The sequence below is a fragment of the Crassostrea angulata genome, chromosome 5 (genome assembly GCF_025612915.1).
Source record: "Crassostrea angulata isolate pt1a10 chromosome 5, ASM2561291v2, whole genome shotgun sequence".
Lineage (NCBI taxonomy): Eukaryota > Metazoa > Mollusca > Bivalvia > Ostreida > Ostreidae > Magallana > Magallana angulata.
The window spans coordinates 26,877,703-26,895,356 of record NC_069115.1 but is presented as its reverse complement, the minus strand read 5'-3'; the positions used below and the strand labels follow the sequence as shown (position 1 = coordinate 26,895,356).

At 31.7% G+C, this 17,654-nt stretch overlaps 1 pseudogene; it reads right to left on the bottom strand.

Moving 5' to 3' along the window:
- The window catches only part of LOC128185257 (ubiquitin carboxyl-terminal hydrolase 2-like), a 118,986-nt pseudogene that overhangs the window by 36,535 nt on the left and 64,797 nt on the right, over window positions 1-17,654 (bottom strand).

Below are 17,654 nucleotides of genomic sequence, written 5' to 3'. Positions count from 1 at the left end.
AATCAGGGTTTTTTCTAATCAAATGGTCATAATATTAACTTTTCTGTCAATTCGTGTCTTTATATTTAGTCTTTATAATACATAAAAATCAGAAATATTTTATTATTGAAAGCATAAAAAAATAATCAAAATTCCTTCAAAATTAAGAAAATTAGAGGAAATGCGGACTAAGCAATATCAATTTTAGTATAAATAATTATTCCAGTTTAGTAGTATAAGCTGATAGACATTCTTATATTCTATAATTTCATTGAAGAATACAATCTTCAAATCTTAAACAAATGTCTACAGAACTACAAAGAGCTACACTTATTTTTATCATCCCTTACATTGAAAAAAAGGTAGTGACCGTGACCTGACCTTTATGCAGAAACAAAAATGTCAAATTTGATTAAACTGATAGAATCGTTTGGTAATATGATCAGTTTGACTGTGTCAAAATTTCATGAATTTCTTATTATTAGAAGTATGTTTGATAACGAGAAGACCCCTTCTTAAAGGAGTTTAAAAGCTATGGATAGAAAACACAAGTGCGATTATATCTCGTAGAAGATAAAAAATTATTAATCTACGTTTGTCATAAATACACAATGTGATCATAAGAATATTTTAACATTTAGATCCGCGGAATATTTCCATTTCTCTTCATTGTTTGGTGCCTGATTTGAAATTATAACGTTTCGAGGTATAATGAGAGGATGACAAACGATAATGGCAGTCTTACTCCCGCAGTATCCTGAATCATGGCATGAAAAAACCCGGAAAAAAGGTAATCACAGATTACAAAGCTCACCGAGACGAGGCATCAGCTTTATTAGGCATCACCTTTATGAGACAACCTTTATCATTTTATATGAAAATCATACTTTATGATCTTGGATATTCGGAGATATACTGCTTTGACACAATATCGTATATCATCTGTTATAAAACTGTATGATAATCATATGTTCATTTCATACGGTAATATAAAATAGAATGTTTATCAATACAATAATTTAAATAATTATTGCATCCTTGCATACTTACAATATATATCAATAATACAATAAAAACTGTAATAAGCAATGATGAGATATGACATTGTAACATATGATATGACATTGTATTGTGTTAAAAATAATTGATTTACATCACATAATACAATATCATAATGTATCATATATAATACAATATAGTATTATATGATACTATATAAATAGTGCCTGTTTGGGAGGGTAACAGTTGAAATTGACACCCCGAGAAAACCATTGTCAACCGACGCGAAGCGGAGGTTGACAATGGTTTTCGAGGGGTGTCAATTTCAACTGTTATCCTCCCAAACAGGCACTATTTATTTTGTTATACTGAATGTCTTTTTTAAAATTTGTAAGAAAATTTTACTGCTTTTATATAGGAATAACGTGAATTCTACAGCGAACCGTACGCGCATAATTTTCGCGCATGTAACATTTTTTAATGTTACCCGTTGCCAAGTGCGTTGCTAACGCTGAGGGTAATAGTAAATATTATTAACTGCGTCTTAACCAATCAGATTTCAGTATTTAACATGAAAGTATAACAAAATATCATAGTATATAATACAATATTATATTATACATATTGTATCATATGATACAATGATATATATCATATTATCATATAATACAATTTTATGTGATATAAACATACATAATACAAACCAATATCATATGACACGATATAATATAATATTATATAAATAGTGCCTGTTTGGGAGGGTAACAGTTGAAATTGACACCCCGAGAAAACCATTGTCAACCGACGCGAAGCGGAGGTTGACAATGGTTTTCGAGGGGTGTCAATTTCAACTGTTATCCTCCCAAACAGGCACTATTTATTTTGTTATACTGAATGTCTTTTTTAAAATTTTTAAGAATATTTTACTGCTTTTATATAGGAATAACGTGAATTCTACAGCGAACCGTACGCGCATAATTTTCGCGCATGTAACATTTTTTAATGTTACCCGTTGCCAAGTGTGTTGCTAACGCTGAGGGTAATAGTAAATATTATTAACTGCGTCTTAACCAATCAGATTTCAGTATTTAACATGAAAGTATAACAAAATAAAATAATGAATTTCATGTGATTTATACTATATTATAGAAACCAATATCATATTATACATAATCGTATGATACGTCATTTTATAAAATACAATATCGTATCATATAATACAATATAATTATATATTGCAATATCATATGTAACAGTTTCATGTGATAATATAATAAATAAATAATACAATATCATATTATACAATATTGTATCATAATATACAATACTATACATAACAATATTATGATACAAAATCATTTCAGAAAATATCAGAAAAATTGATAAAATATCATATCGTATTATATAACTTTTTTTACAATATAACATATGATATTATATTGTATCATATTAAACAATAGTGTGTCATTTTATCCAATACTTTATCATATGAATCATGTTATATCATCGAACAACAAACACATCTATCTATCAAGCAGGTTTGAGTGAGATAGAAGATTTTTTTTAGCATCCTTGATAATAGAGATCATGCTCTGCATCTGAGGCTACTTCTGCGTTTCATTTATAATATATAATTAAATCAATTTGTGCAAGCTTTTATCTATTAAACATGAGACCTGTTCCAAAAAACTAAACCTCATCCAGCATCTGAAACCTATGGCTCAGATTCAGCATTCAAGCCTGTCAGGTGCATCAGTATCATAAGGCGCAAGTTTGGTGAAGTTAGGAACATTAATAACTAAGATAAATTTTTTAGCATCCTTAATAATCGAGATCAAGCTTAATTGACCGGGAAAACTACTGCAACGTATATTATTGCACAAATACTTAGCATAACCATCGTTTAAAAGCGTACAATTGTTTTATTGAAAATCGGATCAAGCAGCTTTAACACTAAGATTTACATGTGTAAGAACCTTATTTGTCATATGCATGATACTGTGCCTGAGTTTTTTTCAATAACTGTTTATTCTTCAAAATGATCTCCAATTCTATATACAACTGTTGTTCAAATTCAGGTTAAACAAAATTTCAAATTTTGAGTCGATCTCAACTGTTATAAATCCAAGGAATCTATTGATTTTATCATGTGTTACGTAATTAGGTTTTAGCGGTCTAACGTCCAAAATTTTGATCACCCATATACATGTATCATTTGATATTTCATCTTTCATTCGATATCAAGAAAAGAAGGCTTGTCTCTGAAATTAGGGGACTAGAAGGCTCTAAAGTCTTTACTGAGAGATATTTTGTGAAAGGTCATAAAAGCAGATATGTTATCTTACAGTTATGTATCCAAGCAATGTAATGGTTTTACCATGCTGTACATAATAAAAGGTTTTCAGATGTCAAATGTCCTGAAAAATTAATCACCCATATATCAGAAAGGAAAAATCTTTGGAAATGCAGTATAGAAGCAGAGATGCTCAAAATGATGCACAGAAATATATATTCAACCTTTAGAATGTCGTTAAACGGTCCTTATAAGGAGATAAGGGATCGGCCGCAAAAAATTTCTTTCACAAATATCTCAGAAAGGTAATGAATTTCTAAACACTTGTTGAACACAATGTGTTTAAAATTAAACGACCTTTCATTTGATATTCAGAAAAAGGGACTGACTCCTAAAATTATGGATCAAGATGGGCCTAAAGTCTCTTATCTATATAGTCATTTACTGAGTAATGTTTTGTAATAGGTTATAAAAGCAAAATTAGATATAATACGTTTATATATCTTAACAATATAATGATTTTCTCATGCGCTACCTAACTAGGGATTTTAGGGGCCAGAGGTAAAACATTTAATCTTTTCTACCTCAATAGGAAGAAATGCATATTTAAAAAAGAAACTTAAGAGAACTTATAAAAAGCATTACAGGAAAGCATAAGTACTCACCTCCTTTACCCAGATCATGTTTTGTTGTCGAAAATTAGGGTCGATGACGTCATATCATCTTCTAAAAATCGGACGGAAGACCTCCTCGTTGCTCGCAACGAGTTATTATTATTTTTTTTTATTTAGTTATTATTCTTTTTTCCTTACACATTTTGTGCAGGCGATTTCTCAAATATGGCTGGTTCAATTTCCTTCAAATTTTCAGGGAAAATGCCCTGTAATCTGAAGTTTGTACCGCCGTAACAATTTTTCAGTTTACTTCCGATCGGAAGTTATCGTCGTTAAACGATTTTTAAGAGTCAATTTTATCTGCGATGTTTCTCAAAAACGAGTAAAGTTAAAATTATCAGCGATGATAGACATAGCGTTTTTCCGATGCAACATGGTCATAAAATGTCTGTCGTCACTTCTGGTCGTCACCGAAAGCAAATTTTAAAAAAACCGAATTTTTCAACTTCTTTGTTTTCAAAATATTTTAATAGGGATGATAGTGACTCTTTTACTCATTTAGAATATGTAATTTGTTTGAAATGCGATCAACGCATTCTCGAGATATTAAGCATCAAAGTCCCGTTGCGAGAATCTGAGTAGCTCAGTCGTTAAAGTCGTGGATTCAAGCTCCGAGTGCAAAAAATTGTTTCCCTCATTTTTTTGGCTTAGATTTATGTTTTTTATCTTTAGAATTATGGGTTATATCCTATCTATTAAAAAATTGGACGGAAGACCCACTCGTTGCTGGCGACGAGATCGATCTAGTTAAGGCCTTCCTTTTACAGCGGAAGACCTTATTGTTTTCGTACTGTCTTTTTAAGGTCTTCCGTTTCCAACGGAACACCTTATTGTTTTCGTACTGTATTTTAAGGCCTTCCTTTTCCAACGGGAGCCTTATTGTTTTCGTACTGCTTCTTCTTATTATTTTTTTCCCCAATTTTTTTGCACGAGATTTTTCGAGGTATATTCGACCGATTTCAACAATTTTTTCACAGATGTTTGATCGTGATCTAAACTTCATACTATTATGTAACTTTTTCGTAGGCACTTCTGGTACCGAATTCTGTACCATTTTGTAATTTTTGACGACCCATTTTGTGCCGAGATATGAATATGAAATTTTCACGATAAGTAGACTATAGTTTGAAGTTGTGCAGCATGTAGCTGTTCAACGCCTATTGCGCCATTTCTTGGAGCTCACCTTGGCACGAAAATTGGGTTCGAATTTTAATTACAAATTTTCATACGTTTTGATCTGTATCTTTTTATCAGTTGATATTTTCTTAAAACATATATAACAAAAGTAGTTGATAATCAAAAGCTCTTTCCAACAAAATCAAGAAAAAGGGACTGACCCTTTTTTAGGGGCCAAGACACTTGTGAACTCTATTACAAATAGTTAAAAAACGATAAAGATATTGTAATCCATTATATAAGCAAAGTTGTTGATATTACCAATATCTATCAGAAAATATTATTGCCACGCCCATTTATCACGTAATTAGGGATTTTAAGGGGCCAATGTACTTAAACTTTGACGCAATAAGTCTAGAGAAGTAGACATATTTTGTTAGACATCATAGAAGAGAAAGTGTTTGCATTAATAATTTAAATTGATTCCACATATCAAAACACCAATGTCTGTCCCCAATAGGGATCTACAAGGCTGGCCCCTAAAATATTCAATCACTTGTATCTCAAAAATGAACAACAATTTTAGATGGGTGTAAGAACTAAAAATGTTAGTATTTTTAATACCTTTTCAAAGAAATCAAGAAAAAAGGGCTGGTCCCTTCAATTCGGGGCAAAGACATTCGTAAACTCTTTTACAAATAACTTAAAAACGATAAAGATTTTGTAATGCATTAAATTATAGTAGGGATTTTTAGGGGCCAAAGAACTTAAACTTTGACGCAATATATCTAGAAAAGGAGACATATTTTGTTAATTATTGTAGAAGAGAAAATGTTTGCATTGAAGATTCTAATCGAATTCATTAATCAAAGCACCAATGTCTGTCCCCAGTAAGGATCTATAGGGCTGGCCCCTAAAATATTGAATCATTTGTATCTAAATTATGAACAACAATTTTAGATGGTTGTAAGAACAAAAAATGTTAGTATTCGTGGGACCTTTTGAATGAACATAAGAAAAAGGGGCTGGCCCCTTAAATTAGGAGCAAAGAGACTCGTAAAGTCTCTTACACATACATTAAAAACGATCAAGATTTTGTTATGCATTAGAGAAGCAACGTTGTTGATCGTAACAAAAAATCTCATTGCCACACCCATTGATGACGTTTTTTAGGGGACTAAAATCTTTTAAAATCTTTAATGGACTGTATGTGACAAAGCAAAACACTTTGTTAAGCATTTAAAAGGGTATTGCGTCCGAAAATTGGGTACCAATTTTTATAATTTTTCTTTCCACAAAATTTGTGCACGTGATTTCTCGAAATCTATTCGACCGATCTCCACAATTTTTCAAAGATCATTACACTTGATATGAACGTAATATATTTTTAAACATTTTCTTGTCGTCGCTTCCGGTACTGATTTATCGGCCATTTTGTAAATTTTTACGACCTATTTTTTTCACAAAAACTCTGAAAATATCAGAGATATGAATATGACATTTTCAGGATAGACCCGTGGCGCTCACTATGGCTAAAAAATTGGTTACGAATTTTGACCCCCTTCTTTGTCCACAAGATTTCTTAGATATTGCCGATAGATTTTCAGGAGTGATAGAAAAAAATATATCTTCTGGAATTTATTTGATTTTTTTCAAAGTTCATTTCCTGTCGTCCGTTTCCTTTCCCGCAACAAAAAAGCTCGTGACATTAAAATCTCAAAAATAAAAAGGACTTGAGCATTCAGACTTTGTAGGATTATAGATCTTTAGTTGTAGATGTCTTTGAATATTTAGTTTTGTTTGTCATTACTTCCGGTCGTCACCATAAGCACTTCAAAAATTATTTTTTTACGCATCTAGTTCATTTTCACATAGACTTGAAGTATAAGTATTAATCCTTACATATGTCATCTATCCGATGTAAACAACAAAAAATCTTCTTTCGGTGAGATATCTCAAATATTTCAGATAGCCTTTTTTTAAATAAATAGTTTACCAAAAAGATCTCAGAAAGTCAAGATATCAATGCAAGAAAATTAAACAGATGATAGACATTTGATAGAAAATGTGTTTAACCACTTTCATTTTGTTTACCGTCACTTACGGTTTTCACTGGAAGAGGTCAATGAAATCAAGCTGTTTCCAACTTTAACTTTTTTTCTTTGACAATTTTAGTAAAATTGATAAACAATAAAGTACAGTTTTCTAATGTTCAAGAAATTTTAATTTTTTATTTTCACTGAGCATTTCCGTTTGTCCACTTCCTGTCAAAAGACAAAAAACAATGACTCCACGAGACCTCAAAAACGGTGTCGACTTGAACAACCAAACCTTGTTGGATTATAGCCCTAAGTATATATCTGTGTTTACATTATTTTGTTTGATTTGTCGTCACTTCCGGTCGTCACCGGAAGCACTGAAAAATTATTTTTTTCCTTTTTTTGTATATTTTACATGGAATGAAAGTATCAGTACACAATCTTATATATATGTTAAATACACAATATTAAATAAGCAAGCATATTCTATTTCCGGTGAGTTATATCAAATATCTTAGGTACATATGTAGCTATCCTTTATCCTTTGATACCTGCGAGATTTTAGTCCCTGTAAGTTATTGAGACATGAAACTTTTATGAAAGATAGACAATTGATTGAAGATGTGTTTAACGGGTTTTATTATGTCAACCGTCACTTCCGGTGCTCACCGAAAGGGTTCAAACAATTCATGTTTTTAACAAGTCTAACAGATTTTCTTAGGTGTTTCATCTAGCATGATAAACAGAGATGTACACTAGGCAAATGTACAAGAACTACTAGCTTTTAATTTCATTAATCACTTTCGTTCGTCCGTTTCCGGTCTTGAGACAAAAAACCTAGTTTCACCAGGATGTCAGATTTGGCAGAAAGTAACAATATTTCATCGTATTACATAAAACGAAATCGGACGGAAGACCTACTCGTTACTCGTAACGAGATCTAGTTGAAAATACTTTTTCTTAAGATTTTCAGAATATTAGGAAAACATGTATTAGCAGTGATAAAGATCTCAAAAGCCGAGCAATATTATACAAACAGCTAACCGTCGTAAAGATTTCTCTTTTGCAGGCTTCTTGAACAATTTCATAAAAATCAGGTGTTTCACCAAGAACCTACATCAAAATATAATGAATGATGAAAAAAATGTACATTATGAAACATTAAACATGTTTTGATTTGAATTACGATATTGTTAAACCAAATGTTGATGCCATTATGTTTACCTGTAACAAGGCGTTTGCATAGCAAGTGTTTCCTATGTTGGGTAAACTCTGAAACAAATTCTATATCTGTTAAAAATCAAAGTTAATTTCAAAGAAAAATTCAAAAATTATACAACAGTGTTCATGTATGAATCATTTTTTTATCAAACCTCTTGCAAATAAACATTATATTTTGTTTAAGTTTACTTGTGGTGGTTGTCTTTTTGGTTTAATCAGCGAATTGTAAATATCCATTGGTCGCATCTGAAAGGCACATTAAAAGTATTTACTAGTTAACATGCATTGATTAGTTGTATATTTTATTGTTTGCAAACAGAACTTACCAGATTTCTTACATTTTTTTTTTTATTTCTTTTTTTTTATTTAACGTGGCCGAGTACAGCTCAGGTATGCATTACTTTGCGCATTTCTTTTATTTTCATGCAGGTGCAAAGTTCTTATTCATTCAAGGCGGCGATTGATTTTAAAGGTAAGAATGTATTGACAGCATCATGGAGAAACAGTTTAGCATCTAAAAAGTGTGAATTCGTTAAAAATTATTTTATAAGCCAATATGTACCACAATATGCCACTTTTTTGGAGAAAAATATTAACTTTTTTATAACTCTGGACCAAATCACGAGGTGAACATTTTTTTTTATTTCACCATTTGGTGACTTTTTACGAGTGTTTTCATTTATTTGAAAGATAAAGAAATCCATATGGCAGAAAATCAAAAATATTGGGAAAACAACACTTTTTAAACAAATTTCCTTAGGGTCCCATAGTAAAAAGTGTTAAGTTTCGAGGCGACCCCCTCAAAATCGGGGTGGTAAATTAATCAATTTACCACTGATTTTAAAATATTTGATATAGAAGTAAAACAACGTGCAAATTTTTTTTCAACATATCTAGTGTAGAAATAATTAGACTTGGCCTCGTTATCTTACTCATATCTTACTATGCACAAATGCAATTATACTCTGTCCCGAGTTTTTGCTTCCACCACTTTTTGTTTGATATTTCAATAATAGTAAAAACCTTTGTGCTCAAACTATGTTCATCCACTAATATGAAAAATGTCGAGATTATCTGTTTTGAAACGCCCCCTCTATCGCTTCAGGTTTCAATACACATCCCGAAGTTGAAAGTCTACGGAGATTTTGCATTGCATCAGCCATTAAGAAGCCCGGATGATAACGTTGAAAAATTGCGCGATGTATTCCGAGTGTATTCCGAATGGAGAAAAGATGTAAACATTCCTCATTATAAATCTCCGTAAGGAATCTGTCTTCATTCCTGTGAATTTTTCTGAGTGGAAAGGGATGATTGTTCAGTGAAGATATCTTGGATATATTCCCTTTTAACGATTTCAACTGTATTTCTTTCAGGGGTAGGTGTAATTTTATCAAAAATCATCAAAAAGCGATGGAAGCAATAACTTGGGACAGACTATAGTTTAGGTAGATGGCATTGTCTTGAAAAGTCTTCGAAAGGTGATGTAATAAAACAAAATGAATACCATTTACTTCCCTCTTATTACAATTATCTATGAGCGACCCAACCAAAAACACAAATCATATTCTAAAAAGGCTTAAAAATATTTAGATGATTGAATCACAAAAAGACTAGCTTATCCAATGTAAAACAATTAATCACATGACTTTAACAGCATTTTCAAGCATGATTTTTTTTTTCATAAATAGTTTCCAAAGTGCACGTATACGTACATGTAGCTGTAAAACATACTATTAAACAATGCTACATGTTACCTGTGTATCATTCTCCGGAATATGCTTCTTTGGGCCGAGTATATCAGGTAATATATCATTTTGAACAGCATTATGGATTCCATTGTTTGAATTTGCAGCAAACGTAGTATCAGACTGTGGAATCTAAGTACATGTATAATAAGCAAATTTCATGAAAAGCAATACTATTTCAGTAATCTTTTAGATAAAAAAGGAATGAAAGAAAAATACATTGCACCGATCCTATACGCACGAATTCAGATTAAATCTTTCTGTTGGAGTTAAGGAATGAATTCAATATTTCTTTGTTTTATACGATATAAAATGATTTGGGGCAGTTTACGCTTTATAAACCGCAAAGCGGTTTATAAAAAAGCGTAAACTGTTTCAATCCATTTTATATCGTATAAAACTAATAAATATTGAATTCATTGCTGATAATTTAATTGTAGATAAAAACGGACATTGGACAAAATTCAAACGTAACGTCAGGCGTATTGATACGTTTTTGACGTTAGTCTTACTATGATGTATGCAACATTCTTTAAACGATATAAAATAATTTTTTAGCCAATCAGAAAGCGCGTTACAACAAGAATTAAATTATTTGACATTCCTTCCAAACCTTTGTACTTTTGGTATTTTTTGTAGAACGCTTTGCGGAAAGAAAAAAAATGTCTATTTATTTCTAAAAGTTAACTAACGTTTTAGGCAGATACATTATGCTACAATGTCATAACTACCTGAAGAGTAGACATGACCATATGAGTAGACATTGTCAAAGGTCTAGCACCAAGCAGCAGACAATTATTTTATGTAAATCGAAACAAAAACAAATCAACTCAGGTAACCTATTCGTATCGATAAAAATTGTATACATACCTGAGATCTATCCAATGACTGTAAAGAAGAGAAACACTTTATTTATGGATATCTTTTTGGTGCATTATCAAATAGTATATCATACAGTCAACTATTTGTTGCTTTGTATAAGTAATTAAATTATTTAAGATCCGATTACGAATATCTACAAAGTAAAATTAGAATAGCAATTTTTGCCATCATACTTTTAAAACTTGTATAGAAATTCGTCTTTCAAATATCAAACGTTTTAGTTGTCATCAAATATTTTTAATCAATTTGACAGCAAATCGGGTTTTCTTCTGTGCGAACTGTAGCCATTATCCATTTGCCAACCTTCAATTAAGAAAATCAGGGTAATTTCCAGAGAAATAAGGGTACCCTATATGCAATATTTTGCACAAAAAAATAACAGCTGGTCTATATTTTAAAAATTCTCAAAAAACAAAGTCCAGGTAATATACCCATCTCTTAAATATGTACATTGAATCTGCACAACAACAATTTCATGTCTTTTTTAGCGGTACCCTATATGCAATATTCAACAACTTGTATCTTTCATCATAAATCAAAAGTAATGTATAGTTGATCTGCAAAACAACAACTTCCTATTGAAAACTGTAGGAGGAGTTATTCGTACAATAGGGGTTACCTATTGTATAGGCAGCCGTCCGCCCGCCATTTTCACCATTTCATTAACCGGATTTTCCTTTGTAAAACACGGTTAACAAATGGTTTATATAAAAAAAAAACTAGATTGGCGTGGGCTTCAAAAGTCAAATAATGCGTTATTACACACGCCAATAAATTGGATTTGATTAATTGAGATCATGGCTTGGCCTAGTTAATAGTTGTACGAACACGATCGAACTTTTCAAAATATTCAGAAGACTAGTATATATATTGCAAATATACTGTAAAACGAGACAATATCATGACAAACCACAAATTTTGGCGCCTGTGTCGCAACTGCTCTTGAGCGCTAAAATTAGTAGTGCATCAACGATTTCCCATATGTATTAAATAATAGTTTATCTTGAAGATCAAGACACTAACTTCAGTCCTCCTATTCCTGAATTGTGCGATTACGTAATACATGTAATGAACGGTCAGTTTTGTTTGTTTACAATACACAATTACCGTACACAGATAAACAGCAATTGTCTCTGTCAAAACGAGAAAATAATCAATACAATTGTATTGCTTATTATCATCTATCATTAGCACCTTTAAAATTGGGCTTCTCCCCGGGTCACTTCCATTTTAGTGCTTCGAGGTGAAAATGTGATCAAGCGTGGCGATCGTCCACGCTGACAATCCATGAAAATTAAATTTTAGCCCAACAGTTGATCAAACAGAAACATGTTTTATTTAATTTTTTTGAAAAAAAAAGGTGCGTGCGCTAAATTTAATGACGCCAATGTATTGGCACTTGCGTTTGCGCTAAAATACCTATGCGCCAGATTTTTTCCCGTTTTACAGCTATATTATCGATAGTCACTATACAATGGTTTAATTATTGGCTGTTTGGATTATATTCTTACGAGATGTTCTATTTCTTGAAATCTTGCGTTCAGCTGCTTTATTTTTTTGGTTGTATGGAAAATGTTTTTTTTTTCTTGGAGTTTGTGGCTGATATACAAATTGCTGAGTTGTTTTCTGTAATTCTTTATATCTTTGAGTTTGTTGTTTGAGATGTTGTCTTCGAATATTTCCACTTTTTCTGCTATCAGCAATACAAAACAAATTAGAAACATAGGGAAAAAGTAATAATTTATTATTTTATACAAGACATTTTTATCCATATGACTTAGTTAAACAATAAAATGCATTATTTGGTGATTCAATCGGGATGTGAAGGTAGCGACATCGCAGAAAATTACCATCCCGCGTTAGTGGGTTAAGCAAATTTTTTCTGTAATGATCGCTACCTTCATAACCCGCATCAATCATTAAAGAGAGCATCTCATTATTTATATTAACATTTTTTTTAAAATAATTAATAAATTTATTGTGAAAAGTTCGTAAAATTAACTAAATTACTGTTGATGAACATTAGTACATTAACTAAAAGAAACAGCCAAATCGTCTCTTATGAGACTTTGAGTCTGACATCATCATGATTATTTTATGCAGTCCGTGATTTTTCTTAGGTCACTGTTGGCTTCGACCAATCGATAAACAGGGCGTGTCAATTTTAGTCCTGTCAATTTCTTGTCAGTTTCAGCCGCTGTAGATGTCGACCAATCGATAAACGAAGCGTGTAGATTTCAGTCTGACTGTTACTATAGAGCTATGAATTAACTATAAGTTTCCGCAAGAAATAGAAGAAATTATACTTGGTAGATGTAAATATTTAAACATAAACATTAAATTAAGAGAGTGGATTTCTTCTAGCCCATTGGAAGACGTATGTCTGATATTGCTTAAAATTGAGAATGGCATTGCTTTTATTGATTAACTGAACGAATTCTTAATTGACACCCTATCGTTTAATCTAATTGAAGAAAAATTAACCTTTAAGTGTAATCAAAACTGAAACATTTCTTGAGTTTGCGGCTAAATAAACGGTGAAACAACCTAGAGCAGAGCTCTAGAGAAAAATTGGTATGAACTAGAGCAGAGCTCGTGGCAAAGCCATGAGTAGGTCTTTCGTTGTTGCTGCAAGTTGAAAATATATATGATTTGGTGTCAAGCGATTATATTGACTAAACTTTCTGCTTTTGTTACAAAAACGTGTTGTAATTGAAAGCCTGTATAAAAAACGTGTTTTGAAAAAGACAAGAAGAAAAATTTTCACGAAAACTACTTGTCGAACAAAGTTTGTGTAATCGTATCAAAAACTCTTTCAACAATGAGATGTTTAATGGTGAGTTAAATTTTCAAAGGGTAGCAAGCATTGTTATAAACAGTATGTACTCATGATTCATGTCAGGAATTGTATTTTTTTTAAAAACCGAAACCGCCTACAAAACACGTAACATTTTTCTCTAAGATAACTTCTGCATTTTAATCTTTCTAAATTTTTGAAGACTATATGCAAATTTAAAATTGTTCCGTGCTGTCAAAATTTAGTAATTAGTCAAAATTGATGGCATCTCTGAATTTTTCTATACGGAAGTGTGTGTCGTTTGATATTATTTAATGATACGAGTAGACTTGGACATTCAAAATAATAATCAGCTATAAAAGATCAGCGGGAGAATTTATGGAAAAAAGAGCATCTAAATTTTACACCAGATGATGCTGTTTCATATCGCTATGTAACGCGAAATTAAAAAACCTTAATTATCTTACTTACAGAAATGAATATTACTTCTCTGAAATAATATGCAAAATCCTTAGTTTTATGTCAGTGGGTTGACTAATTAAATTCAATAAAACTTCAATTGCGCTTGCATAAATTGGAATTCTGGGAAGTAATTAGAGAGTCCGTTTTAGAGAAATTCGAAAAAGTTATAAAACCGGTCGGTTTCTAAATCAAATTGCGCATAGATGTTTTGAACGACTGTCAATGAGTATCGTCTGTAGCCACGGTCCGGAATCCGTATGTGCAGTCATACATTGTATGTACATCGATACATCTTTTCCTCCTCACCTACAGCCATACAAATGAGAGTGCAACCTTCATGTACACATGCATATTATTATAGTTCCGGAAACTATTAATCTTGTATTTCGATAGATTTGGTATCCATTGTTCATCTAAAATTAGTATTCCACTGGCTGTAGCTAACCTTGTAATAAATTAAGTTGCATTACAACCTCATACTACACAAATTTAATAAAAAGTTTTTTTTAGTCAATTTCCACACAATTAACAATAAATAAAACCCCCAATAACACACATCTATCTGACTTAAGTGTAACTTTGAGAAGCGCATATATTTTTGGGAGGCAGATATGTCGCTATATCGACTGTGCGATATAAACAGAAAATTCGCCTACCCGTGTGATATAAACCCTAGGGGTGTGATATTATTACTTATTTGGTTAGTTACTGACTCACTACGGAGATATATTGGGTTGATCAATCTCATAGATGGTGAGGCAAAGCCGAGCCGTCTATGAGATTGATCAACCCAATATATTTCCGTAGTGAGTCAGTAACTAACCTAATAAGTGTTTTGTTTTCCCGAGGACTATTAAGCGACATATTTATTCACAAATAGCGATGATCATGGCACAGCCATGTACAAGATACCTAACATCTCGTCCAATTTAACTCTTTTAAACTCTTCAAAATTTTCAATCTCACCTTTCAAATACTCTTTAAAAATCTTTGCTTCACCCATGTTTACCTACAATGTTTTGTTGCTATTCTTTTTAAATGTTTTCTCCCTTTTCTCTGCAGAGATTTGAGCAAATTTCGACGCTGCCATTTTGTTCTGCTCTAGAAAAAACAATGTGACGTCAATATTCTAAGGGCAACTATTCTAATTCTAGAGAATTTCAAAGGGCAACTACCCCAAATATTTAAAGAACTTACGGCATGCGGTTTATGTATTAAATACTATGAAATGTCGAAATGAGTAAGCGAAGCGTTGACCAATGGCGGCCATATTGCCTAATATTAATTCTCACAGAACAAATATAGAGATATATGAGGCAATCACGTGCTATGTTTAAACCAATGAAAATGTGACATTTCAGTCCAAGGGAAAACAAAAGATTTATATCACACCCCTCTCCGGCAATCTTCGGATGTTATATCACACCCCTTTCCGTTAATCTTCGGCTATTATGACGTAGAGTTCGGTATGCGTCGTTCAACTCCGATTTCAGAGTATGACGTCAAAAAGTTACGTCGACGTCAACCTGGTATACAAACAGCTGGCGCAAAAATTTCATGGAAGTTTATCAGAGATGGAATATATAGACACGGGCCGATTTGTTAACAATAATAATTCATCACATGAATATGATATAATCAAAGTACTGAAGAACTGACGGGAGTTGATTTTTTCGATGTTTATTTGATATGTTATTTTGCATGACAAGTACATGTAGTTTCTAGTTTGAATTACGCACATTTTTATAATATGAATTTTTGGACTTTTTCGACAAGAATGTCGAGAAACCCCCATATGAATAATGTTAGATAATATTTAAAGATAAAATTAATTCAATCAAACTATGTATCAGTGATAGAAATATTTCTCGAAAATTGTATGGATCCAAGCTATATTGAACTATAGTCTTGTTCAACCAAACGCTTGACTGACATCGTAAATCTCCGACAAGGATTTACGGAGACAGCCAAGCAACGAGTTGAACAAGACTATTTTGAACTCTGGCGTAGGAATACATACGACTACAAAAAATGTTAAAATTGTTTGTACCATTTAAAATCTGACTATTTTCAAGGTATTTATAAATAAGTTTCCTTGAAAAACAATGCTTTAGCATACATTACATCGAACTCATCAATTATTTTCAAGAACTAAGTCTTGTCAGCAGCAATGATTTGTGCTTAGGTCCAAACACTGTTTCACTTTCGGTTTGTCTCAGTAACTGCATAGGAGAGTTGATTAAAATCAACTCCCAAAAATCATAACATGGCAATTTTTATATCGCATCCTATATAAGCCGTCGATCGTTTTACATTAGCCCTCGAGCCTGATGTAATAATCTATATATATCATAGTCTGTAAGTCAAGTAAACTATCATGGTCTTTCAAAGAAATAAGAAATCTGTCTACACTTGCAGGACTTTGATGATTTCTATGGCAACCGACTGCATTGCATAATGTAGTCGTATTTCATAACTTTTAATCCCCAAAACAATTTTTCTTTGACTTAAAACTTTTAATTATAATATATAAAAAATTATTCTGTTCATAACTATATAGAAGTTTAGCATGTTCAACAGGTCAATTTACTAGCCACATTCTCTGATTACTATCTCACAACTTTCATGTGAAGATGATTGATAACAGGTAAAAAACTATTTTGTCCAATTACTGTTGTCTTTGAAAATACTTCAAAAAGATTAAAATTTCAAGCACGTGTTTTAGAGAGAGAGAGAGAGAGAGAGAGAGAGAGAGAGAGAGAGAGAGAGAGAGGAATAATAGTCTTATTGCAATTGTTTAACAATTTGCTACAAACTTTGACGTGATACCTATAGTATTTAAATCGGAATTTGACAATGATAAATCAAATAGTCTTGATTGGAATTAGTTATGAAAAATCAATGTGAATGACCACTTGCGGTTAATAATTCACCCATTTTTTAATAAAAAAAAACATTCCGGTAAAAAAATTGAATACTAAAGGATTATCGTTTAAACTTTTGGTTTGTTAAGAATCAACACAATTTACTTTAGAGTTAAAAGAAACGATCAAAACCATTATTCAAACTATTCTATTTTATTTACAACAAGAATTATATATTACATGACTTTAACATCTTGCATGAAAATTTTCAGTGCTTCATTAATTTCTGTGAATAACAATCAGGATATAGACACCAAAGTACTAAAGTACAATTCAAGCAAACCTTAAATATTCAACATCCGAAAGAAAACGGCTTTAAAGAATTTTTTTACGACAAGAGGGAATGGGATATTTAAATTTACATATATAAGTTTAAATGAACAAAAGAAAATAACTGATACTGCTACAATTTTAAATTTTATACAGAATAGGTAAAACACATTGTTCTCTGATAGATTGTCCACTGTATAAGTTCTACAAGTAAATGTCAGAAACAACCGTTTTTTCTTCTCGAGAGTAAACA